The sequence below is a fragment of the Macaca nemestrina genome, chromosome 1, assembly GCF_043159975.1.
Source record: "Macaca nemestrina isolate mMacNem1 chromosome 1, mMacNem.hap1, whole genome shotgun sequence".
In the NCBI taxonomy this organism is placed as follows: Eukaryota; Metazoa; Chordata; class Mammalia; order Primates; family Cercopithecidae; genus Macaca; species Macaca nemestrina.
The window spans coordinates 1994619-2013723 of NC_092125.1; the positions used below are offsets into that span (position 1 = coordinate 1994619).

Here is a 19105-nt window from a genome sequence, read left to right on the forward strand (position 1 = left end):
CTTCTTTATTAGTCTTGCTAGTGGTCTATCAATTTTGTTGATCTTTTCGAAACACCAGCTGCTGGATTCATTGATTTTTTGAAGGGTTTTTCGTGTCTCTATCTCCTTCAGTTCTGCTCTGGTCTTAGTTATTTCTTGCCTCCTGCTAGCTTTTGAATGTGCTTACTCTTGCTTCTCTAGTTCTTTTAATTGTGATGTTAGGGTGTCAATTGTAGATCTTTCCTGCTTTTTCTTGTGGGCATTTAGTGCTATATATTTCCCTCTACACACTGCTTTAAATGTGTCCCCGAGATTCTGGTATGCTGTGTCTTTGTTCTCATTGATTTCAAAGAACATCTTTATTTCTGCCTTCATTTCGTTATGTACCCAGTAGTCATTCAGGAGCAGGTTGTTCAGTTTCCATGTAGTTGAGCGGTTTTGAGTGAGTTTCTTAATCCTGAGTTCTAGTTTGATTGCACTGTGGTCTGAGAGACAGTTTGTTATAGTTTGTGTTCTTTGACATTTGCTAAGCAGTGCTTTACTTCCAACTATGTGGTCAATTTTGGAATAAGTGTGATGTGGTGCTGAGAAGAATGTATATTCTGTTGATTTGGGGTGGAGAGTTCTGTAGATATCTATTAGGTCCACTTGGTGCAGAGCTGAGTTCAATTCCTGGATATCCTTGTTAACTTGCTGTCTCGTTGATCTGTCTAATGTTGACAGTGGGGTGTTAAAGTCTCCCATTATTATTGTGTGGGAGTCTAAGTCTCTTTGTAGGTCTCTAAGGACTTGCTTTATGAATCTGGGTGCTCCTGTGTTAGGTGCATGTATATTTAGGACAGTTAGCTCTTCTTGTTGAATTGATCCCTTTACCATTATGTAATGGCCTTCTTTGTTTCTTTTGACCTTTGTTGGTTTAAAGTCTGTTTTATCAGAGACTAGGATTGCAACCCCTGCTTTTTTGTTGTTTTCCATTTGCTTGGTAGATCTTTCTCCATCCCTTTATTTTGAGTCTATGTGTGTCAATAGGAGTGGTCAGAGAGGTCATCCTTGCCTTATACCAGTTTCCAAAGGGAATGCTTCCAACTTTTGCCCATTCAATACGACATTGGCTGTGGGGTTGTCATAAATAGCTCTTACTTTTTTGAGATATGTTCCATCAATACCTCATTGATCGAGAGTTTTTAACATGAAGGGATGTTGAATTTTATTGAAGGCCTTTACTTCATCTATTGAGTCATGTGGTTTTTGTCTTTGGTTCTCTTTATGTGATGGATTATATTTATTGATTTACGTGTTAAACCAGCCATGCGTCCCAGTAATGAAGCTAACTTGATCGTGGTGAATAAGTTTTTTGATGTGCTGCTGGATTCAGTTTGCCAGCATTTTCTTGAGGATTTTTGCATTGATGTTCTTCAGGGATATTGGCCTGAAGTTTTCTTTTTTTGTTGTGTCTCTGCCAGGTTTTGGTATCAGGATGATGCTAGCCTTATAAAATGAGTTAGGGAGGAGTCCTTCCTTTTCAATTGTTTGGAATAGTCTCAGAAGGAACGGTATCAGCTCCTCTTTGTATTCTGATAAAATTCTTTGAATCCATCTGGTCCTGGGCTTGTTTTGGTTGGTGGGCTATTAATTACTGCCTCATTTTCAGAGCTTGTTATTGGTCTATTCAGGGATTTGACTTCCTCTTGGTTTAGTCTTGGTAGGAGTCCAGGAATGGATCCTTTTCTTCTAGATTTTCTAGTTTATTTGGATTGAGGTGTTTGTAGTATTTTTTTTTTTTTTTTTTTTTTTTTTGAGACGGAGTCTCACGCTGTTGCCCAGGCTGGAGTGCAGTGGCGCAATCTCGGCTCACTGCAAGCTCCGCCTCCTGGGTTCACGCCATTCTCCTGCCTCAGCCTCCTGAGTAGCTAGGACTACAGGCGCCCGCCACCGCGCCCAGCTAATTTTTTGTATTTTTAGTAGAGACGGGGTTTCACTGTGGTCTCGATCTCCTGACCTTGTGATCCGCCCGCCTCGGCCTCCCAAAGTGCTGGGATTACAGGCTTGAGCCACCGTGCCCGGCCTGTAGTATTCTCTGATGGTAGTTTTTATTTCTGTGGGGTCAGTGGTGATACCCCCTTTATCATTTTTTATTGTGTCTTTTTGATTCTTCTCTCTCTTATTAGTCTAGCTAGTGGTCTCTTTTGTTAATTATTTCAAATAACCAGCTCCTGGGTTTGTTGAATTTTTTTGAAGGGTTTTTTGTGTCTGTGTCTTCTTCAATTCTTATCTCATCTTAGTACTTTCTTGTCTTCTGTTAGCTTTTGGATTAGTTTGCTTTTGCCTCTAGCTTTCTAATGTAGGCATTTAGTACTATAATTTTTCCTCTTAACATTGCTTTAGCTGTGTCCCAGAGATTCTGGTACATTGTCTGTTTGTTCTCATTGGTTTCAAAAAACTTCTTGATTTCTGCTTTAATTTTATTATTTACCTAGCAGTCATTCAGGAGTAGGTTTTTTGATTTCCATGAAATTGTGTGGTTTGGAGTGAGTTTCTTAATCCTGAGTTCTTTTTTTTTTTGAGACGGAGTCTCGCTCTGTCGCCCGGGCTGGAGTGCAGTGGCCGGATCTCAGCTCACTGCAAGCTCCGCCTCCCGGGTTTACGCCATTCTCCTGCCTCAGCCTCCCGAATAGCTGGGACTACAGGCGCCCGCCACCTCGCCCGGCTAGTTTTTTGTATTTCTTTTAGTAGAGACGGGGTTTCACCGTGTTAGCCAGGATGGTCTCGATCTCCTGACCTCGTGATCCACCCGCCTCGGCCTCCCAGAGTGCTGGGATTGCAGGCTTGAGCCACCGCGCCCGGCCAATCCTGAGTTCTAACTTGATTGCACTGTGGTCTGAGGGACTATTATGATTTCAGTTCATCTGCATTTGCTAAGAATTGTTTTATTTCCAATTGTGTCATTGATTTGAGAATAAGTGCCATGTGGCACCGGAGAAGAATGTATATTCTGTTGATTTGTGGTAGAGAATTCTGTAGACATCTACTAGGTCACTTGATCCAGAGCTGAGTTCAAGTCCTGGATATCCTTGCTAATTTTCTGTCTCATTGATCTAATACTGACAGTGGGGTGTTAAAATCTCATACTGTTATTACATGGGAGTCTAATTCCTTTTGTAGGTCTGTAAGAACTTGTTTTATGAATCTGGGTGCTACTGTATTGGGTGCATATATATTTAGAATAGTTAGCTCTTCCTGTTGAATAGTTCCCTTTACCATTATGCAGTGCTCTTTTTTGTCTTTTTTGATCTTTGTTGGTTTAAAATCTGTTTTGTTAGAGACTAGGATTGCAGTCCCTGCTTTTTTTTTACTTTACATTTGCTTGGTAAATATTCCTTCATCCCTTTGTATTGAACCTGTGTGTGTCTTTGCACATAAGACGGGTCTCCTGAATACAGCACACTGATGGGTCTTGACTCGTTATCCAGTTTGCCAGTCTGGGTCTTTTAATTGGGGCTTTTAGCCCATTTACATTTAAGGTTATTGTTATTATGTGTGAATTTGATCCTGTCATCACGATGCTGTTCTGTTATTTTGCCCGTTAGTTGATGCAGTTTCTTCTTAGTGTCATTGGTCTTTATATTTTGATGTGTTTTTGCAGTGGCTGGTACCAGTTTTTTCTTTCTGTATTTAGTGCTTCTTTCAGGAGCTCTTGCAGGGCAGGCCTGTTAGTAACGAAATCCCTCAGCATTTGTCTGGAAAGGATTTTATTTCTCCTTCACTTATTAAACTTAGTTTGGCTGGATATGAAATTCTGGGTTGAAAATTCTTTTCTTTAAGAATGTTGAGGCTGGGCACGGTGGCTCATGCCTGTAATCTCAGCACTTTGGGAGACCGAGGCAGATGGATCACCTGAGATCAGGAGCTCAAGACCGGCCTGATCAACATGACGAAACCCCATCTCTACTAAATACAAAAAATTTGCCAGGTGTAGTGGCCATGCCTGTAATCCCTGGTAATCAGGAGGCTGAGGCAGGAGAATCACTTGAACCTGGGAGTCGGAGGTTGCAGTGAGCTGAGATCACATCACTGCACTCCAGCCTGGGTGACAGAGTGAGACTCCATCTTAAAAAAAAAAAAAAAAAAAAAAAAAGAATATTGAATATTGGCTCCCTATCTCTTCTGGCTTGTAGTTTCTGCTGAGCTATCTGCCGTTAGTCTAATGGGCTTCCCTTCGTAGGTGACCTGGCCATTCTATCTGGCTGCCCTTAACAGTATTTCCTTCATTTTGACCTTGGAGAATTTGATGATTATGTGTCTTGGGGTTGTTCTTCTTGTGGATTATCTTAATGGTGTTCTCTGTATTTCCTGAATTTGCATGTTGGCCTGTCTTGCTAGGTTGGGGAAGTTCTCCTGGCTAATATCCTGAAGTGTGTTTTCCAGCTTGTTTCCATTCTCCCTGTTCTCCTGGTACTCCAATCAGTCCTTGAGTTCGGTCTTTTTACGAAGTCCCATATTCTTGGAGGCTTTGTTAATTATTTTTCATTCTCTTTTCTCTCTTCTTGTCTTATTCAGTAAGGTGGTTTTCACACTGTGATATCCTTTCTTCTACTTGGTCAATTCAGCTGTTGATACTTGTGTGTGCTTCACGAAGTTCTCATGCTATGTTTTTCAGCTCCACCAGGTCATTTATGTTCTTCTCTAAACTGGTTCTTTTTTTTTTTTTTTTTTTTGAGATAGAGTCTTGCACTGTCGCCTGGGCTGGAGTGCAGTGGCACAATCTTGGCTCACTGCAACCTCCACCTTCCAGGTTCAAGTGATTCTCCTGCCTCAACCTCCCAAGTATCTAGGATTACAGGCACCCACCACCACACTCGGCTAATTTTTTGTATTTTTAGTAGAGACGGGGTTTCACTATGTTGGTCTCGAATGCCTGACCTCATGATCCACCTGCCTCAGCCTCCCAAAGTGTTGGGATTACAGGCGTAAACCACCGCTCCCGGCCTTAAACTGGTTATTCTAGTTAACAATTCTTCTTGTAGCAGGAGGGGCTGCAGACAAAACTCTTCAGACATCGGGTTAAAGAAGGAAGGAGCTTTATTCAGCCAGGAACTTCAGCAGGCTTGTGTCTCAAAAGCCGAGCTCCCCAAGTGAGCAATTCCTGTCCTTTTTAAGGGCTCACAACTCTAAAGGGGTCCGCATGAGAGGGTCATGATCCATTGAGCAAGCAGGGGGTACGTGACTGGGGGCTGCATGCACCGGTAATCAGAACGCAACAGAACAGGACAGAGATTTTCACAACACTTGTCCATACAATGTCTGGAATCTGTAGATAACATAACCGGTTAGGTCAGGGGTCGATCTTTAACCAGGCCCAGGGTGCGGCACCCGGGCTGTCTGCCTGTGGATTTCATTTCTGCTTTTTAATTTTTACTTCTTCTTTCTTTGGAGGCAGAAATTGGGCATAAGACAATATGAGGGGTGGTCTTATTGTCTTATGCCCAATAAGGGGTGGTCCTCCCTTATTCTAACCTTTTATCAAAGTTCTTAGCTTCTTTGCATTGGGTTAGAACATGTTCCTTTAGCTCATTGTAGTGTTTATTACCCATCTTCTGAAGCCTACTCTGTCAGTTCGTCCTACTGATCCTCCATCCAGTTCTGTGGCCTTGATGGAGCGATGCTGTGATCGTTTGGAGGAGAAGAGGCACTCTGGCCTTTTGGGTTTTTAGCATTTTTTCATTGATTGTTTCTCTTCTTCATGAGTTTGTCTAGCTTCGGTTTTGAGGCTGCTGACTCTTGGATGGGGTTTTTGTGTAGGCCTTTGTTGTTGACACTGTCAGTTTCTGCGTGTTTGTTTTTCTTTAAGTAGTCAGGTCCCTCCTCTGTAGGGCTGCCTCAGTTTGCTGGGGGTTCACTTCAGGCCATACTCATCTGATTCACTCCCATGCCTGGAGATGCCACTCAAGGAGGCTGGAGAAGAGCAAAGATGGGCGCCTGCTCCTTCTTCTGGGACGTCTTACCTCAAGGGACACCAACCAGACGCCAGTGGGATCGCTCCTGAATGGGGTGCCTGACAACCCCCGTTGGAGGAAACAGGGAGAAGGACCCGTTTAACGAAGCACTTTGTTCCTTGGTGGAGAGGGTGTGCTTCGCTGGGGGGAAACCCACCCGTCAGGGCTGCTGAGATTCCTCAGAACTACCAGGAGGAGGGGCTAAGTCGGCTCCTCCTCAGAGACTGCGGCCACCCCTCCCCTAGGGGCTCGGGCCTAGGGAGATCCAAATTCTGTCCCTGAGCCTCTGGCTGGAGTTATTGGAGACCCTCCAGGGAAGCCCCGCCCAGTGAGGAAGGATGGGTCAGGGTGAGGCCTGAAGAGGCACTCGCTGCAGGCTGCCACAGCCGCCTATTGGGCTGTAGGGACAGGTCTTGGGACCGAGCTGCCCCGCCTCCCTGGCTGAAGCAGGGGAAAGTGCAGCCTGGAGCTTTAGAAATGAGTGCCACTGGCCGGGCGCGGTGGCTCAAGCCTGTAATCCCAGCACTTTGGGAGGCCGAGATGGGCGGATCACGAGGTCAGGAGATCGAGACCATCCTGGCTAACACGGTGAAACCCCGTCTCTACTAAAAAATACAAAAAACTAGCCGGGCGCAGTGACGGGCGCCTGTAGTCCCAGCTACTCAGGAGGCTGAGGCAGGAGAATGGCGTGAACCCGGGAGGCGGAGCTTGCAGTGAGCTGAGATCCGGCCACTGCACTCCAGCCTGGGCGGCAGAGCGAGACTCCGTCTCAAAAAAAAAAAAAAAAAAAAAAGAAATGAGTGCCACCCTTCTCCCGCCCAGGGAGCTTCGCACCTTAGGCAGTTGCAGTCCCTGTGCTGGCTGCTGCCCCGGAGCTCAAATGGCTTGGACAGCAGGCAGCAGCCAGTGCTGGTTGCCCCTCCCCCTGGGAGGTGGGTGGGCTTAAGTAGATTCCAGCTGAATGGCTGTAAGAATCCGGGCATTCCAGGGTTGGGCCGCTGGTCCTCCGTGGCGTAGGTTTGCGAGTGGGATCTTCCCACCGTGGGTGGCACAGCTCCATGGAAATAGCACAGTTTCCCTGGTTGGGTTGCGCAGTCACTCACCGCCTCCTTCGGCTGGGGTAGGAGGTGCCCCTTGCCCGCATGCTCTCAGATGGGCCCCGGGCACCACACCGTTCTTCCTGCTGTCCTTGGGGCACGCCATGCTTCTAGGCAATTTTGATGAGAGAACCTGAATACTTTGGTTGCTGGTGAAGGATTCACATGCTCATTATGTTTTTTGTTTGTTTTGTTTTGTTTTCAGACGGAGTCTCACCCTGTCGCCCAGACTGAGGTGCAATGGCGTGATCTCGGCTCACTGCAACCTCCACCTCCTGGGTTCAAGCGATTCTCCTGCCTCAGCCTCCCGAGTAGCTGGGATTACAGGCATGCGCCACCAGCCTGGCTAATTTTTTTTATCTTTAGTAGAGATGGGGTTTCACCATGTTGGTCTGGCTGGTCTCGAACTCCTGACCTCATGATCCGCCCGCCTTGGCCTCCCAAAGTGTTGGGATTACAGGCGTGAGCCACCACGCCTGGCCTATTTTGCATTTTCTAGAATTTTAGATGAATACAATTGTACAATATTTACTTTTCCCCAGTTAAAATAGCTTTTATTCAAATGTCCTTAGCCTTATCTGGATTATTTTACTTGGACTAGTTAATCTGAGATCCATCCACATTGCTGCATGTGGTTTAAATAGGTAAATCGTATGCTGTTTGAATCCTCTCTCAATAAAGGTGTTACCAAAAACTCCCATGAGATACCACTGCATTCCCAGTAGAATGACTAAAATGAAATATATAGACAGCTGGGTGCAGTGGCTCAGGCCTGTAATCCCAGCACTTTGGGAGGCCGAGGCAGGCGGATCATGAGATCGGGAGTTCCAGACCAGTCTGGTCAATATGGTGAAACCCCATCACTACTAAAAATACAAAAATTAGCCGGGTGTGGTGGCAGACACCTGTAATCCCAGCTACTCAGGAGGCTGAGGCAGGAGAATCACTTGAAACCAGAAGGCGGAAATTGCAGTGAGTGGAGATGGTGCCATTGCACTCCAGCCTGGGTGAAAGAGCGAAACTCCATCTCAAAAAAAAAAAAAAAAAAAAAAAAAAAAGAAAACAAAAACAGACAAAAACAGGTGTCAGTGAAGATAAGGAGAAATTGGAACCCTCACACCCTGCTGGTGGGATTGCATAACGGTGCAGCCACTCTGGAAAACAATCTGGTCTATCCTTGCAATGGAACCTTATTCACCCATAAGAAGGAACAAAGGGGCGCTGTGGCTGACGCCTGTAATCCCAGCACTTTGGGAGGCCTAGGCAGGTGGATCACTTGAGCTCAGGAGTTGCCAGCCTAGGAAACATGATGAGAGCTCATCTGTACTAAAAATGCAAAAAAAAAAAAAAAAAAGCTGGGCATGGCAGTGTGTGCCTGTAGTCCCAGCTACTTGGGAGGCTGAGGTGGGAGGATCACCTGAGCCTGGGGAGGTCAAGGATGCAGTGAGCCATGATCACACCACTGGACTGCAGCCTGGGTGACAGTGAGACCCTGTCTCTAAAACAAAACAAAAGGAATGAAATGCTGATACATACTACAACATGAATGAACCTTGAAAGTATTTGGCTAAGCGAAAGAAGTCACATACACACACACACACGAACCCCACATATTGCACGATTTTATTTTTATATGAAATGTCCAGAATTGGCAAATAGAGACAGAAAGTAGATTAGTGGTTGCATAGGCTGGGGTAAGGGTGGCTGGGGGAAAAGGAGTTGGCTGCTACAGGATGCAGAATTTCTTTGTGGGGTGATCATCTCAAATTGACTGTGATAGTGGTTGCACAACTCTGTGGATATACTAAAAGCCACAGAATCAGGGCCGGGCGCGGTGGCTCACGCCTGTAATCCCAGCACTTTGGGAGGCCGAGGTGGGCGGATCACAAGGTCAGGAGTTTAAGACCATCCTGGCCAACATGGTGAAACACCACCTCTACTAAAAACACAAAATTAGCCAGGTGTGGTGGCGTGCGCCTATCCTCCCAGCTACTCAGGAGACTTAGAGGTAGGAGAATCGCTTGAACCTGGGAGGCGGAGGTTGCAGTGAGCCGAGATCACACCATTGCACTCTAGCCTGGGCTGTAACAGAGCGAGACTCTCTCTCAAAAAAAAAAAAAAAAAAAAGTCACAAAATCATTCTTTTTTTTTTTTTTTTTTTTTTTTCTTGAGATGGAATTTCGCTCTTGTTGCCCAGGCTGGAGTGCAATGGCGGGATCTCGGCTCACCGCAACCTCCACCTCCCAGATTCAAGCAGTTCTCCTGCCTCAGCCTCCGGAGTAGCTGGGATTACAAGCATGCGCCACCACGCCTGGCTCATTTTTATTTTTGATAGAGACGAGGTTTCTCCATGTTGGTCAGGCTGGTCTCGGTCTCCTGACCTTAGGTGATGTGTCCGCCTCGGCCTCCCAAAGTGCTGGAATTACAGGCGTGAGCCACCACACGCGGCCCAGTCATTCATTTTAAATGGCTAAATTTTATGTGTGTGAATTATATCCCAATAAAGCTATTACCAAAAAATGGCTCAGGTACTGAGTTCCTTGCATTGTGTGAATACACCACAGTTTGTCCATGCATTCATTTGTTGATTGGCCATTGGATTGGTTCCGGCTCTCGCCCATTAAAAATCCCAGCACTTTGAGAGGCCAAGGTGGGCCATCCTAGGCAACATAGCAAGACCCCCTGTCTCTACAAAGAAATTCAAAAATTAGCCAGGCCTGGAGGCTTGTGCTTGTGGTCCCAGCTACACAGGAGACTGAGGCGGCGAGATCATTTGAGCCCAGGAGTTTGAAGCTGCAGTAAACCATGATCATGCCACGGTACTCCAGCCTGGACAGCCGAGTGACACCCTGCCTCTAAATAAATAAATAAACTGTAAGCCAGGTGGGGTAGCACGTGCCTGTAGTCCCCGCTACTTGGGAGGCTGAGGCAGGAGGATTACTTGAGCACAGGAGTTCAAGTCCAGCCTGGGAAACATGGCAAGACCCTATCTCAAAAAAAAAAAAAAAAAAAAAGCTGCTGTCATTTATATGTGTCAATATACCTCAGTAAAGCTGAAGAAGAAAAATAAATAAAAAATAAAAAAAACAAGCTTGTATGAACATCCATGCATGAGCTCCAGTATGGACATACGACTTCCCCCACTCCCAGGTAAATACACAGGGGTGGAAAGTCTAGATCACACGGTAGGTATGTTTAACGTTTTAAGGAACTGATCAACCATGTCCCAAAGCAGCCTCATCAGTCCGCTCCCCCACCGACAGTGTATGAGGGCTCCACATCCCCACACTCTTGTCAACACTTAACATGATGAGCCTTCTAAGTTAGAAATCTGATAGATACGCCGTAGTACCTCATTGTGATTTTAAGCTTGTATTTCCTTAATGGATAACGATGTTGAACATCTTTTCATGGGCTTATTTGCCATCTGTATAAACTTTTAGGTTCAGGGCAACACGTGCAGGTTTGTTACGCACATAAACGTGTGTCATGGGGCTTCAAAGTGCAGATTATTTCATCGCCCAGGCATTAGGCCTAGTACCCATTAGTCACATATTCCTGATTCCCTCCATCCTCCGACCCTCCACCCCCTGAGAGGCCCCAGTGTGTGTTGCTCGCCTCTATGTTTCTACGTGTTCTCATCATTTAGCTCCTGTGTATAGGTGAGATCATGTGGTATTTGGTTTTCTGTTCCTGTGTTAGTTTGCTAAGGATAATGGCCTCCAGCTCTATCCATGTCCCTGCAAAGGGCATGATCTCAACCTTTTTTATGGCTGTGTATTATTCCACGGTGTATATAAACCAGTCTGTCATTGATGGGCATTTATGTGGATTCCATGTCTTCACTCTGGTGGATAGTGCTGCAGTGCACATATGCATGCATGTGTCTTTGTAACAACGATTTATATTCCTTTGGGTATATACCAAGTAATGGAGTTGCTGGATCAAATGGTATTTCTGGTTTTAGGTCTTTGAAAAATCACCACACTACTTTCCACAATGGTTGGAAATTGACACTCCCACCAACAGTGTATAAGCATTCCCTTTTTTTTCTGTAACCTTGCCAGCATCTGTTATTTTTTGACTTCTTAATAAGAGACATTCTGACCGCTGTGACATGGCATCTCATGGGGGTTTGGATTAGCATTTCTCTAATGATCAGTGATGTTGAGCTGTGGTTACACGACTCCAGTGTCCCAGTGGCTGAGCACAAAATGTAACCCCAACTTGGATTTGATGCACTGTATGTGGGTGACCTTCCGGGGAAGCTGACTCACAGGTGGCAGGGACCTACCTCCTTCACTTCCACACCGCCCATTGCTCAGTCTAGTCCTGGCTCTGTGAGAGGCACTGGGAAAGGCAGAGGAGAAGTTGGCCAGTCAGATGCAATGAGCATTTCAACCTCACATACTTCACCTGGTAGCTCTTTGGGTGAAAGTTTCCATGTTTTTTCACAGCCCATGTTCCTTCCCCAGCCTGTCTATAATGGAAAGTTCATTGTCAATTGTGGAAATAGATACAGCAAATTTGGGTATCAGGTTATGTTCACACATGATTGGTGCAACTGAAATATAATAACAGATCTCATTCTGTAGTTAATAGTTTGTGTTCAGTTACACCAAAAAAGATTGTTGTGTACATAAGAACATAATATGTGTATTGTGTCTCATGTACACTGTTGAAAAGGTAGCAGCCCACGATTGATGAGATAGTCCAGTGATCTTATGAGATACAAGTTTGTTCTTACGTTCTGTCTCTGACATTGTCTGTACTTAGTTATTGTGTTCATGCTTATTCCTTCATGGTCCAAGTTGGCCGTCCCACCTCCAGGTATCAAACCACATTCCAAACAGCAACCAGGAGGAAACATGAAGCTGACAGGTCATGGGGAATTAGGTTGGCAGCCATTGCTTTTGAATTTAGAGAAGGCCATCCTCCCCAGGCACTTCTTTCTAAGTCTCAGTGATCATAACTCAACCGTGTGGCCACCATCAGCAGACATCTCTCTGTAGCACCGTGGGACACATGAGAACGTAATTGGGGATGGCCGTTGTTATTTGAACTGTTTTGAAAGATCTGACATAAAGGTCATTGCCTTGTGCACTTCAACAGGGTGTTATTACAAAACTCCCAGGTCTGGGCATGGTGACATACACCTGAAATCTCAGCTATTTGGGAGGCTGAGGTAGGAGGATTGCTTGAGCCCATGAGTTTGAGGCTGAAGTGTGCCTGTGAATAGCCACTGCACTCCAGTGTCTAGGACACATAGGGAGACCTCACTTTTTTATGGCTGCATAGTATTCCCTGGTAAAGAAATGTACCACATTTTCTTTATCCACTTCACTGTTGATGGACATTTAGGTTGAATCCGTGTCTTTGCTATTGAAGTCACACTTTTTAATCAAGTTACTTAACTTTCCTATGTTCATTTATGTGTTATATACTGAAACTTTATTTCTGTGGTTTTAATGCCACCTAATATGATTATCAATATGCATTCTCCACAAATCATTATGTTATACATGTTAAACGGTTACATATTAAGTGTACAGGTATAATAATGACTAACACATTGTATGAACTAAATAAGTACTTATCACTCTGATTCATCAAATTTCCATTGTTCATCCCATTCATAATTTATTAAGTGGTGTAGTATTTGTTCTTATCAACATTTGCTTTTCTGTCCTATCTAAATATTAATGAAACAGTGGAGGTGGGCTCAGTTTCAGTGCTGTCTTGAAATAATCCAAAGTCAGATGGCATGCTTCACTGGTTTCCTTTAGATTCAGTAACTTATTCGACTCACACAATAAAATGAGTTTTAAGTATATCAGCTATCCTTATATTTGTCATGCTACAACAGAGAAAACTCTGGGTCGCCGGGCATGGTGGCTCACGCCTGTAATCCCAGCACTTTGGGAGGCCAAGGCAGGTGGATTGCCTGAGCTCAGGAGTTCGAGACTAGCCTGGGCAACATAGTGAAACCCCGTCTCTATTAAAGTACAAAAAATTAGCTGGGTATGGCAGCATGCGCCTGTAGTCCCAGCTCCTCAGGAGGCTGAGGCAGGAGAATTGCTAGAACCCGGGAGGTGGAGGTTACCGTGAGCCAAGATCACGCCACTGCACTCCAGCCTGGACGACAGAGCAAGATTTTTGTCTCTTAAAAAGAGAAGAAAACTCTCGGTCATTCACTGATGACAGCGAAACCTTACCCTCATAAATCTTCCATGTCGACTGCCCAGAAAACCTAAAAACATGGAATACTATGGAATACTACAAATTAAGAATAAATATCTCATTAGGTACAAATTATCAAGGTAAACCCAAGATGAAATAGGATAAATACACATATCATAGTAAAGAGATTTAATTAATTTAAAAATATACAAAGTTGCAGAGAGAAAAGCAAATGTTTTTTATTTTTGTTTTTTATTTTTTTATTTTTTTATTTTTTTATTTTTTTTTTTGAGACGGAGTCTCGCTCTGTCGCCCAGGCTGGAGTGCAGTGGCCGGATCTCCACTCACTGCAAGCTCCGCCTCCCGGGTTCCCGCCATTCTCCCGCCTCAGCCTCCCGAGTAGCTGGGACTACAGGCGCCGCCACCTCGCCCAGCTAGTTTTTTGTATTTTTTAGTAGAGACGGGGTTTCACCGTGTTAGCCAGGATGGTCTCGATCTCCTGACCTCGTGATCCGCCCGTCTCGGCCTCCCAAAGTGCTGGGATTACAGGCGTGAGCCACCGCGCCCGGCCAAAGCAAATGTTTTTTAACCAATTAGAGACAGTCACAGGAGTGATTCCCACTTTTATGAATTGACATGTTGTTGAGGGGAAACTACATCTAATTTTGGACTTTGGTTCATAGCAGGTTCTATATGAACCAACAACTTCATATCCTGGAGAACTACTCAGTGCACAGGATTTTGTTTCCTGCTGGTGCCTTTTTTTTTTTTTTTTTTTTTTTTTGGTGAGACAGGATCTCACTGTCTTCCAGGCTGGAGTGCAATGGCACCATCTGGGCTCACTGAAGCCTCGACATCCAGGGCTCAAGTGGGAAAATTGCTCCCACCTCAGCCTCCCAAGTAGCTGGGACTACAGGCACGTGCCACCACACCCAGCTCATTTTGTTGTATTTTTTGTAGAGACGGGGTTTTACTACATTTCCCAGGCTGGTCTCAAACTCCTGGACTCAAGTGATCCTCCTGCTTCAGCCTTCCAACATAATTTTGTCTTTCATAGGTTACTCCAAACATTCTATAATGCTAGTAGATTTCAATGAAATCTACCAGTGAACTGAAGACTTAAGTGAAGCGAGGCCTCCAGCCTGCCCATTCCCCTGTACCCAGCCAGGGGTGGTGCCCACCTTGGGAGCAGTGAGGTAGGGCGTGCTGTCCAGCCTGTACCCAGCCGGGGGTGGTGCCCACCTTGGGAGCAGTGAGGTAGGGCGTGCTGTCCAGCCTGTACCCAGCCGGGGGTGGTGCCCACCTTGGGAACAGTGAGGTAGGGCGTGCTGTCCAGCCTGTACCCAGCCAGGGGTGGTGCCCACCTTGGGAACAGTGAGGTAGGGCGTGCTGTCCAGGCCTGCCTTGCTGCCACTCACCTCCATGTGCTGAGGCGCTGTACACCTGCCGTAGAGCTGCACCTCGCTGCCCAGCAGAAGGGGCTGGCGAGGAGAGCACGTTGAGGGGCCCAGCTGGGCTTAGGGCTATCTCACTTCATGCTCCCTGCCTGAAGGCCACAGCCCACACAGCATGTCCAGCATGTAAGTTTGCTGGATGCTGCTGAGCTTGTTCTTCATGACACGGGTGGAAAACAGCAGTTTGAAGGCACTGCACTCTTCATAACCAGACTCTACTGCTGGTGCCTCAGCTCCACGTAGAAGGGCGGGAGAGAGGATGGCAGCCCTGCCCCCACCACCCTCCAGGCCCACCTCGATGCTCACGTGTGATGCTTTCCATGGAACTTCTGGCTCTTCAGCCAGATGGAGGGAATAGAGTTGCCCACGGTCAGGCATCAGAAGCAAATGGTGTTGGTGTCTGGCACCACAAGCTGGTTCCTGTCCACCCACTGGAGCTGAGTCCAGTGGGGTCCCTGTTGGCAGAAGTGCACGGGAAGGCCATAGCCAAGGTGGGGAGCAGAGGCCCATCTGACCCGATGCCCTTCCAAAGCTGCCCTTGCCCACGCCTGCGATCTTGGTTTTTCCTCCTGTGTAGGGAGTGTTGGCCTTTCAAAGACCCCTGCCTAAGTAGATGAGGCTCCCAGAAGCCTCGACATCATGTTCCCCCACGTCAGGCTTTCTCAGAGCTGGACCATGTGTCCCCTCCCCGTCTGCTTCCTCCAACTGGCAGCTCCTGCTGAGAGGTCCGGGGTGCTCCCCCTTGGCCTTGGGGCCTTCAGGTCATAAGGGCATCTGCCAGGGGAGTACCCACCTGCCCGAGGAAGCACACTGAGGCAGGCCCACCAGGAGAAGGCCCAGGACCCAGCTGGGTGCATGAACCAGGACAGGCCTTGGGAGCAGTTTACCAGAAGGGGAAATCGGCTGCCTGGAGAACTGGGAGCCTCAGAGACGGCTGGGCAGCGATGGCCCACTGGAGTCTGCGCCCCTAGTTCTCCCTCTGTAGAGCTCCAGGGCTTGGTGGGTACCGGGTGAGGATGGCATCCAGGAGGCCCTGCCTCTGCCCCCTTCTGGTGTCCGGGGCTGCTGCAGCCTCTACCCTCAGCCCAACGGTTTTCTCCCCTGGGGGCACCAGGAGCCCAGGAGGAAGATAACCCCTCCCCATGATGACCTGTCACCCACCCACAGGGACACGCCCCCTCCCCATGATGACCTGTCACCCACCCACAGAGACACGCCCCCTCCCCATGATGACCTGTCACCCACCCACAGAGACACGCCCCCTCCCCATGATGACCTGTCACCCACCCACAGAGACACGCCCCCTCCCCATGATGACCTGTCACCCACCCACAGAGACACGCCCCCTCCCCATGATGACCTGTCACCCACCCACAGGGACACGCCCCCTCCCATGGTGACCTGTCACCCACCTACAGAGACATGCCCACTCCCATGGTGACCTTGCTGTCACCCACCCACAGGGACACGCCCCTCCCTGTGATGACTTTGCAGCCACCCACACACAGGGACATGTCCCCTCCCCATGATGACCTTGCTGTCACCCACAGGGATACGTCCCCTCCCTGTGATGACTTTACTGTCACCCACCCACAGGGACAGGCCCCCTCCGGCCCCCTCCCTGTGATGACCTTGCTGTCACCCACCCACAGGGACATATGCCCACCTCTCAGGGGATGATGCCAAGGCACTGGTGGGCACAGTTCGGACAGATGCTGGGAAGAGGCACCTCCCAGAGCTCTGAGCTGCCCTCCCAGGCTTCCCCGGGTGGGGGGCAGAGACCCCAGGAGACAGTGAGAGCCTAGGAAACTGCACCAGGGGCTCTTTCTCAGGACCAGGCAACCACAGTGACTCAACAGTGCTGTCCACGGCCAGACAATGCCTTCTGAAATGCTGCTGTCCAGGGACCCTCACAGCCCAAGCTCACAGGGGATGAAAACGCCTAACTCCTACCTGGGATGGTCAGGTAGGCGGGGGCAAGCAGGGACTCAGGGCAAGAGTACTGGAGTATGTGATCAGGAGTAGGGGCCATGGGGACAGCACAGCCAAAAGAATTCTCATCCTATCCCAGGATCCACTGCTCTGGCCTCTGGTCCCCTGGGCTTTCCCCGACTTCCCCCTCCCAGGCTGGCTCCTCCTCACCTCCTTGCCTGCTCCAGTCCAGCGGGCATGGGGGCTCAGCCCATACGCCATTGGTCTCCAGGTTGTGTGACTGCCCCCCTCCGTGTCCATCCCAGGATGACACTCACTCGCATGTGCACGTCTCTTGGCTTCTCCAAAGCCAAGTCCCACCTCCCCACCCAGGCCATCTACAGTTGAGCAAAGTGCACCTGCCTCTGTTCCAAGCCAGAACCCCTGGGCATTGTCCCCCTGATTGCTGTCTCACACCCACAGCCATCTGCTGGGAAACCCAAACCCTGCTGGCACTAATCTACAGCCCCTCATAGACACCCTCCCCCGCACTGGGCAGTGGCAGTCATCTGCTGGTGCCCTTAATGCCTGGGTCCATTCACCCCATTGCAGCCACCTGAGCTCTGCTGTAGTCACATCTGCGGGCTCCACCTCACCCAGAGTCAACACCAAAGTCCCCACAGGCCAGCCCTGGCCTCCTCCTTGCTCCTGGAGCCCTCGGAGCCCTGCGCCTCAGTCTCCCCATCTGCAGCATGGGTGTCCCCTCCCACCCCCAGCCTGCTACCCAGGGCCCAGGGCCAGGCATACAGACCCATCTCAGTGGCCCAGCTCCTCCTCCACCCTGAGGCGATTTAGGGAGGTCATACCCCAGACCTCAGTCCCTTACCTGCCTGTGGAGGTCTGGGCTTGCTGGGTAGGAGCAGGCGTCACCTCCGGCCAGTCTATGTGCCTGGAATCTGGTCTCCCCTGTGTCTTAGCCTCATCCTCCCATCTTCCTCACCTCCCGAGGATGGAGCAGCTGCAGGGCAGGAGAGGGTGCGAGTGGGCGGGGGCCCTGAGGCAGCCCACACCCCGGGCAGGAGAGGGTGCGAGTGGGCGGGGGCCCTAAGGCAGCCCACACCCCGGTGCCTGCTGCTTCTCAGCTGGGGGAAGGGACTTTCACCCCAAGGGCTCAGTCTCTGACTCGCCCCAGGAGGACCCTAGGCGCCCTTCACAAGCGGGAATGGAGCCCCTCAGGCAGCACCTCCTGGGGATCCTCTCCTCTCTACCAATGACAAGCAAGTCCTTCAGGGTAGGGTCATGGCAGCCACACCTCCAGAGACCCGTTGGCTGCTCCTGGACCACACAGCTGCTCAGGGAACTTTAACCTCTGGCCCCCTGCACACAGCCCGGCATGACCCCTGCAGGCACTCGCCTGTCACTCGCACACAGAGGGCACGGGACACACAGCCTGGGGGAGCCGCTGCCAGCAGCTGTTGGCCTCAGCGCTCTCTCGAAGGCATTGGCACCAGCAGCCACTGGGACCCCTTCAGAAAGCAGTTCAGGACACCAGCCCTGCCCCAACCTTGACCCAGACACCGCTGGGTGGGTGGCAGCTCAGCCCCAAGGTGTCCCCACTGGTTAAGAGTAAATATTCCTACTGGCCAGAATCAGGCACTGGGATCTCTGTCAGTGAGACAGTCAGCCTGATGCAGGCACCCCAAAACCTGGCACAAGACTCAACACCCCACAGGGAGGCCCCATGGCACCCCCACTTTACAGACACACCAGCAGAGGCCACTGGAGCCCTGAGTGAGGAAGGAGCCGGCCCAGAGCCTGGGGTCTCAGCAGACAGTGCTCAGAACCAGGCATGGGCTGGAAACTCCCTAAAGAGCCGAGGGTCAGTATTTTCAACTTTGTCAATGCTTCCGTCCCAAGGACGGGGCCCTGCAGTTGCAGCGTGACCGCAGCCTTCCGCAGACAATGTGTAAAGGAACAGGCAAGGCTACACTCCCAGAAAACTTCACTATGGACATGGAAACTTGTAATTGGAAAGTGTCATAAAGTGTTAATCTTCTTTTGATTTTTTTCCTATTGCTTGGGGATGTAAAATTCACTCAGTTCATGGGCAGCACAAAAGCAGGTGGGGACAGGGTGCGCCTGGCTGACCTCTGGCTGACATGGAGTTCGGGGAGAAAATGATGGGATGGGGCAAGCCCAGCCCCCTCACAGTAGAGATTCACCCAGGGGGGTCCCTGTCAGCACCCCCTCCCCATCCCTCGTCTTGGCTTCAGGAGTAGCTCAGGTGGAGAGTGGGGGAACAGAACAGGCCTCAGCAACAAGGATGGAGATGCAGGCCCAGGCAGCCATGTGGACAGATCCACTCAACAATGCACACTGCAGGGGCTGTCAACACCAAGCCAAACAGGCTTGACCAGCCAAGGGCCCCAGAGTGGGGGCTTTCGGGGGTGGGAATGTTCTATACCCTGCGGCTCTTATGATAGCTCCACAC

The 19105-nt window shown here is 49.0% G+C and overlaps 1 protein-coding gene and 1 long non-coding RNA gene across 4 annotated transcripts in view; both read left to right on the forward strand.

Annotated features, from left to right (window-relative positions):
- LOC105474719 (zinc finger protein 124) overlaps positions 1-19105 on the forward strand; it is a 101739-nt gene that overhangs the window by 46943 nt on the left and 35691 nt on the right. The gene's annotated exons all lie outside the window — the stretch shown is intronic.
- On the forward strand, positions 16070-18670 carry LOC139357201 (uncharacterized). The gene is made up of 2 exons (XR_011609998.1): positions 16070-16669; positions 18532-18670. It is a non-coding gene; the product is annotated as an uncharacterized lncRNA (long non-coding RNA).